This window comes from Henckelia pumila, chromosome 2 (assembly GCF_033568475.1).
Source record: "Henckelia pumila isolate YLH828 chromosome 2, ASM3356847v2, whole genome shotgun sequence".
NCBI lineage: Eukaryota > Viridiplantae > Streptophyta > Magnoliopsida > Lamiales > Gesneriaceae > Henckelia > Henckelia pumila.
The window spans coordinates 141,594,655-141,601,736 of NC_133121.1; positions in this window are offsets into that span (position 1 = coordinate 141,594,655).

The window sequence follows — 7,082 nt, forward strand, 5'->3', positions numbered from 1 at the left end:
ACATGCAATTATTACCCAAATGGACTATATATTTTCTAAATATTATTTATTAATTTTTATTTCACCCCTCTTACCTCACGCTTCCGTTTTGCTCTCCCACACACAAATCGACACTCTTCTGTGATGGAACAAATCGGCGGCGGCGGCGGAGGAGGAGTTCGTGGCAGCGTCGCCAACCGTATCCTCAACCACCACCGTAGCCCACCGTCCCCATCGGACAGGCTTTTGGGAGTGTTTCAGCCCCTGTCCTCCTCACCCACGCCTCCTCTCGAACTGTCAGAACACGATATTTTCAGCTTTCCTTCTGGAATCTCTTCCCCGTCGAACGTCGACCCCAGCCCTCTCCATAGTCCCACCCAGACCGCCCCGAACCGCGACAAAAGTCACGGTATCTTAGCAGCTCTCAATGACAACATCGGTACGAAAAGCGGATCCGGATCCGGATCCGGCACTCGACCCGTGTTCAATCACAAGGCGTCCACTTCTGCGTCGCTGTCATCCTCGTCCTCCACTTCACCCGCCGCGTCATTCTCGTCCAGGATAATGATTCCGAAAAGGCCTCCTCTTCTCCCCCAGGTGGATAGGATGCGGCTTCTTCACCAATCCGCACCCGTTAACGTGCCCGTGATCCCTGAAGCAATGCGGAGGAGGGCGATGGAGATTGATGAAGTATTGTCGGAAAAGGATGAGGAGGAGGAAAATGGGGTGATACTGCCCCCGCACGAGGTGGTGGCGGCGCGGGATTCTCCGATGCTGTCCTTTTCTGTGCTCGAGGGGGCTGGTAGGACATTGAAAGGGAGGGATCTCAGGCAGGTGCGCAACGCCATTTGGAGAAAGACTGGTTTCATTGAATAATTGATTCATCTGTTTTATTCTTTATTTATTTAGCTACAGTGTATTGTGTCTGATAAATACTTAGCTGAGATATGAATAGTGTGATTTTCTTTTACTAAGAATGAATAATGTGATGTTCTTTGTAAAGAAAAATTGTATATAAACTTCATTTTCTGAAATTTAATCTGTCGTTTATTGGCATGCCATTTGAGTTTTTCCCGTTCTTGGCTTACTCTCAAGTTTCCGTTAATTTGAGATTTATTTGCATTTGCATGTCGTGGGGCGAAAAATCTTTATTGGGACTCTTGGTTTTTTCACTACTTGTCAAATGTTTAATTATTATTTGGTTACCAACCAAAATATTTAAGTCCTGAGTATATTAATGTGAACTGATGGAATGGAACTTCTTCTCTGAATGGAAACCATGAATTTTAGTGGCTTCAGTTGTTTCTATTAGTCAAGGCTTATTTGCATTAAAAGATAATCGATAGCTGGCAGAAAAGAATGTCGTACCTTTTTCCAGTAGAATGTGATTTTCTGTAACAAGAATTAAATGTCACAGGAAATTCAAGCCATTTTCTTCATACCCATGTGCATGTTTTAGAAATTCCTCAATCATGTGTCATGATATGATTTTGCTAATGATTTTCCGAGTGGCGCGGTATCTACTGAACCACTGGATAAAGAAAGGGAAGATACGAAGTATTGCAGCCTGACTCAAGAGGAAAGTTATAGAGATATTCATTTTGATGGAATAATGTAACCCATATAATTCTTGGTATGTGAATTTTGACAAATTTCCCCGTGAGTGCCACAGGTTCTGTTTCTCAACTCATCGAATATGCATTAAATTTCAAAGTTAGAAACTTTACAACCGTAAAAGTATGTGTAGCTTATATCTTTTGTAAATCCGTATCTGATTGTTTCTTACAAATCATTGAATGGAGCTGCATACAAGTGTTGAAAATGTGAACGGTATCTACAACTTTGCGTTGATATCACGCAAGAGAATATGAGTTCAAAATATTTCTATTGATCGAGTGAGACCTCCTTGACTACCTAGAATAACGCGTCAAATGGTTATAAAGAGTTGTCGCTGGATCAGTCTACAGTAATCTTTTGGGGTGATTGGGGGAAAAGCCCAATTCCTGTATCCACATGACCCCGACTCTAGTTTTGCAGTAGTTTCACTCTGATGGTTGGAATGTTCAGAATCTAATGAATTTTGAAGAGTCAGAAATGATGTGTTTTTTGAAGAAGCTATTCTATATAATGATCGGTGAAACACGGACTTTATAACATTTCGAAGATTTTGGTTGAGAATACTTGAATTTTTTGTTTTAAAAATGAGTATTTTCATCTTCAAAGCGCAATTGGCAGAGACCCTTGTAATATGCGATACTACGTTTCTTTCTATTGGTGAACCTTGTGTTCCTAGAAGCCTCAAGTTTCTCATTGCTCTTATCTGTTGGATTCTGTCAGATACTGTGGCTCTTAGCTCTTATGTCAGGTTGCAATATTTGATTCATACCCCCATTTAGAGGGTTATGTCAATCAACTTTCAACACATATAAGTTGAGGCTTCTGCTACCTCGTCCCACATACTCGTTGCAGATTTTTCCATTCAAAAAATATTCTGCTAGAATTTATTAGGCAGTAAATTCCAAGGAATTGTTCATGCTGTGTTGGTTTATGTTGATAATTTTAATGATAGCTGTGGGAAGTTTGATTGAATCCTTTAATTTGAGAATAGTACCATAGCACATTCAAATTTTGTCTGGGAAAAAAGGTTTTACCCATCCTTAAGTGATAATTTCTGCGGCCACAGTCCACACATGAATTGTTCAAATTGTCACTGGTTCATAAATAGTAGTTTCTAGTAAAATGCATGGGTACAAGTGATTCTGTTTTGTACCACTGTAATAGATTTATTTTTTATTTTTGCCTTTTGAATTTTTAGCCACATCTATAAAATTGTCCTTGAGACTAGTTCCCTGAAGGACGGATTGTGTATTGAATCATTTCATGCTAGTTGTAGGGAATTCCGCTTGTAATGTTATCGGTTGGAATTGAAGTTGAAAGAGTAAACATTTTGTGATTGCAATTGAAAGAAATGGCGGATATCTCTCCTTAATCCATACCTTTTCCATTGACTGATACAATCACCAAGTGTGTCCTTAACAATCAAAGCTAGTTCAAAGAGTAGTTTTTTGTGCAGATTATCTATGAACTAACTGTTATGAAGTTGGATCTTAGCTTTGGTATGTGTATATTAAATCATCTTCATGTGGTACTCCATTCTGTGGATTGCTAAGGATGCTCCGTGTATTGCTTTTGCGGACGATTTTCCTATTTCACACCCTCTGATGCCTGTATACATTTAAGATATTCATTGTATTTAATTTAAATTTGCACTTTTGGCAGAATGTATTATGTTAAGTTCACATTACATCATCATTTTTTAATGTAGCTGTGCTGGACCTTAGAAATTATTTATTAGGTCCTTAGGAACCGTATCATGATTATGCGTGATCTAGGTATCTCCTCTGATTGTTTTTCAGCTATAGAGTCATTAGACACATGAAATTCTGACTTGCCCTTGCCCTAGTTGTCTTCTTAAGTTCAATATAATGTTAAATGGGTAATTTTGGAAACAAGTGGCAGTTATATGATTGTCTGTAGTTTAGCTTTGAATAGTTTCATATAAGAAGTGTATGAACCCACCTGGAAAGGCTGATGGACATGTATAATAGCTGACATGAATTCACACTCTAGTCCACTGTCCACCCGCCAACGTGCATTAAGCAGGACGATTTCTTTGTGTTGGAGAGAGAGAGCCGCTTGGAATGCTAGTGTTCTGAGATTTGAAGAGGTCATATATAAACCATTAGTTATGATTGAACACAGGGAAATCAAGATTGACCAAACATCATACTTGTACAAATTTTGGAGTGGTAAATTTATTTCTAAATTATCTGATCTTATTGGACCTAGAAATCTAAAACATTAATATTGCAGGCATGCTCTGCCATTCAGTTGGTAAACAGTAGAATACAAGCATGTTAAACAAATCGAGCAATGAACTTGGAACAACGTGTGTGATTTGAAAGATGATTAAACATTTCTTCTCAGCCTTAGGACATATTATATTTGTCAAATTTTCATTGTTTGGTGCTTAGCATGTTTCTACAAGAGCCTGAAATGGAACTAACATAGCTCACTGAATTGCATTTGGTGTAGCTTCATTATTGCACTATTTTACCTGTAAGTTTCCCTGAGATTGAAAGCAGTGCCTAATAACGTGAATCCACCTGACTAAAAACTGGACTACTGGTGTAATGCTCATTAAATTATTGAAGTAAAAAATTTCTTTCAATTTCTTCTACATGAATATGTGGTAGTTAAGTATAGTTTCTGTTTTTCCCATGCATTCTGTTGAATTACTTTTTTGCAAAAATTTTAACATCTTGAAAAGATCCTTTTTACATTGGAACTCATAGGCTTTAGAAAGTGATATATTCGCCAAACTCGATAGTTGGTAAGCATAATAGCATATATAAAGTAACAGCTCAAGAATTAGGCACAACCACAAAGGTGGAGCTTAAATTTGTTTCCTATTTTTAAGGCAACATTTATTAAGTTTTTTACATCGATGAAACAACATTCTGGGGTAATGCTAGGGGAACCCTGAACGCATTAAGAGCCCTTGATTCTTGGTCGCAGTTTTGTTGATGATGAGAGCTACTGAAGATACCATGGGTTGAGTTACCAGTACCTGTTTCTTTTTTTGAATATTTGTCCTCGTAATATTTAAATATGACTAAGTTACAAACTGTTGATGATATTTTTCTTGTACATATACCTTTTTTGTATCAATGAATCCAATACCTACATACATATATATATATATATTGAGAAATTTTCAGCTGCTCAACCATGTTTCCTCACTTGGTCCGCGACCACTAAAACCCGGTAGTGGGTTTGCGAACCAAGTGGGAAAACATGGTTGAGCAGCTGAACATTCCTATATATATATATATTTATATATACGAAGTTCTAAGTGTGCGGCAAATTTAAGATTGGTGTGGGACATTTATCATGGAGGAAATTAAAGTTTCATCGTTATAACAAATTCCTAGGATTGGTCCCTTGTAACTATCATGTTATGATTATTATCCAGCTTGTATCAACTGAATTACTCTCATTAGCATGCACATAAGTAATTAGAACGTGCTTGGTGTCTATATATTAATTAAGTATTACAAACATGCATTTCCTGACAAGCGACTGGATGAGTGCTGTGTCCTTGGAGATAATGCTAACCAGTGGAAACTTCAACTTTTACCATTCAGTAATGAGTTCAAGAAAAAAGTAGTTGTTGATGGAGTTGGGGAAGTAGATATTACTTACCATTGCCAACCTACCCGTGCATTTTGGCCCTTCATTTACTCTTGTTCTGTTTTCTTCTTGCTGTATTTATAGTATATTTTCATGCAGTACACAGTATACAGCTTCAGTTGAGATGAATCGAGCTATAACAACTCTTATTCACTTTAGTTCTTTCAAGGGTGGAGCATGTCAATGGCCAAATTCTCACGGTATCATGGCTTTGAGCTCTCTGGTTTGTCCAAACCTTTATTCATTTTCTTGAAATTCTCGAAGCTTATATCTTGCTTACTTCATGATTCGTGGCTGCATTATTAAGGAACATTATTCTATGAAAAAGAACCAGAAAATGATTATTCATTTGTGTCCATGATGGATCAGAAAGATGACCGATGAAACTGCGGCCAGATAATTTGGTCTAGTGGTGATATGGTTATTGGTTAAACAATGGATGCATTGGCGGAAAAAAACAGTGAAACTATTAACATGGACGATCAACAACGGTTGGACCTTGAAATTCTGAGGAGTGGGGATGAGTTGGGGCAATTGGATATATTTTAGGGGTGCAACTTATAGTTCTCTAAAAAACCTGACAATAAAATTCCAATAATTTTTTCCATAAATACACGCCAAGACTGATTTGATTATCCTTCCCCTTGTAAATTATAATTCTACTGATTTTTCTTCTTCCCTTCCCCTTGGACAGGCACTCAAATCTTGGTGAAATGTCACAAGTTGAAAAAGTTTGCAGTGGCATAGGCAGAACAAGATGGATCCTTCGAAACAGAGCTTCCATCGAACAACCAGAAATCGAGCAATCCCCTGAACTGCGTTGCCAAGATCATGGGAAGTCCCAAACAGCTCAACACCACATCAAAGAACTATGTTGAGGCAGTATCTAAAGCAAATGAACCAAACGATTTTACCACTCCATGCCTCTAAATTTTAGCAAATCATGCCCTTTAAAGGGGAAATGTGGAGTTGGTGCATCAAAAACAGTGGATTTGCCTTTGCCAAGAGAATGGGGACTAGCACCAAGCAGATACTATATTTATCCGTTTCTTCCCATTATTGGGATCCCTTGATCAATACTCTTATTTAGTTTGATTTGCCAAGGAAAAAAAGAGAAGGCTTTCTCTATATGTAGACTCATACATAGGTGGCTTCCCATTATTACATGTTGCGAAGTATTTCATTTCATCTTGTATTCATACTTCTGGTTCCAAATTTCATTTTTCAAAACATTTTATGTGTGTGTTTTCAACGTCTATTGTATGATAAACATATGTAGCATGAGCATCTCCGATGACTCCATTTTGGAGATATTCTCCAAAATAACTCCAAAAGTGCCCTAACCGTTCTCTAAACAACTCCAAAATGGAGAACCAAAAGTGCCACAATTGTTCTCCATTGTAGCATATTTTAGTTATTTTGGAGAATGACATTATTGACGAAAATGTCATTCTCCAAAATAACTAAATGACCCTTTTGTTTCTTTTTATTTATATTATATCCATTTCATATATATTTAGGTGTTTATTTCAATATTTTATTTTAATTTTACTGGGTTTTTTTTATCTTTTTAAATTTATTTCAAGTTTTTTATTTTTTTTTTCTTATTTATTTATATATTGTAATTGAAATATTTGGGGAAAAAAAACAAATGTTGTATGTCATAATAAATAAATAATTTTTAAAAAATAGTCATTTTTAATTGAGTTCATTTAATAATACACTACATAATTAATATTTTTCATATATTTAATAATTTGGAATGAAAAATAAAAAAAATAGAGATTTTACAAAATTTAGAGAATATGAATTGAAGAATATTTTTGAAACGGATAATACAATACTCTATT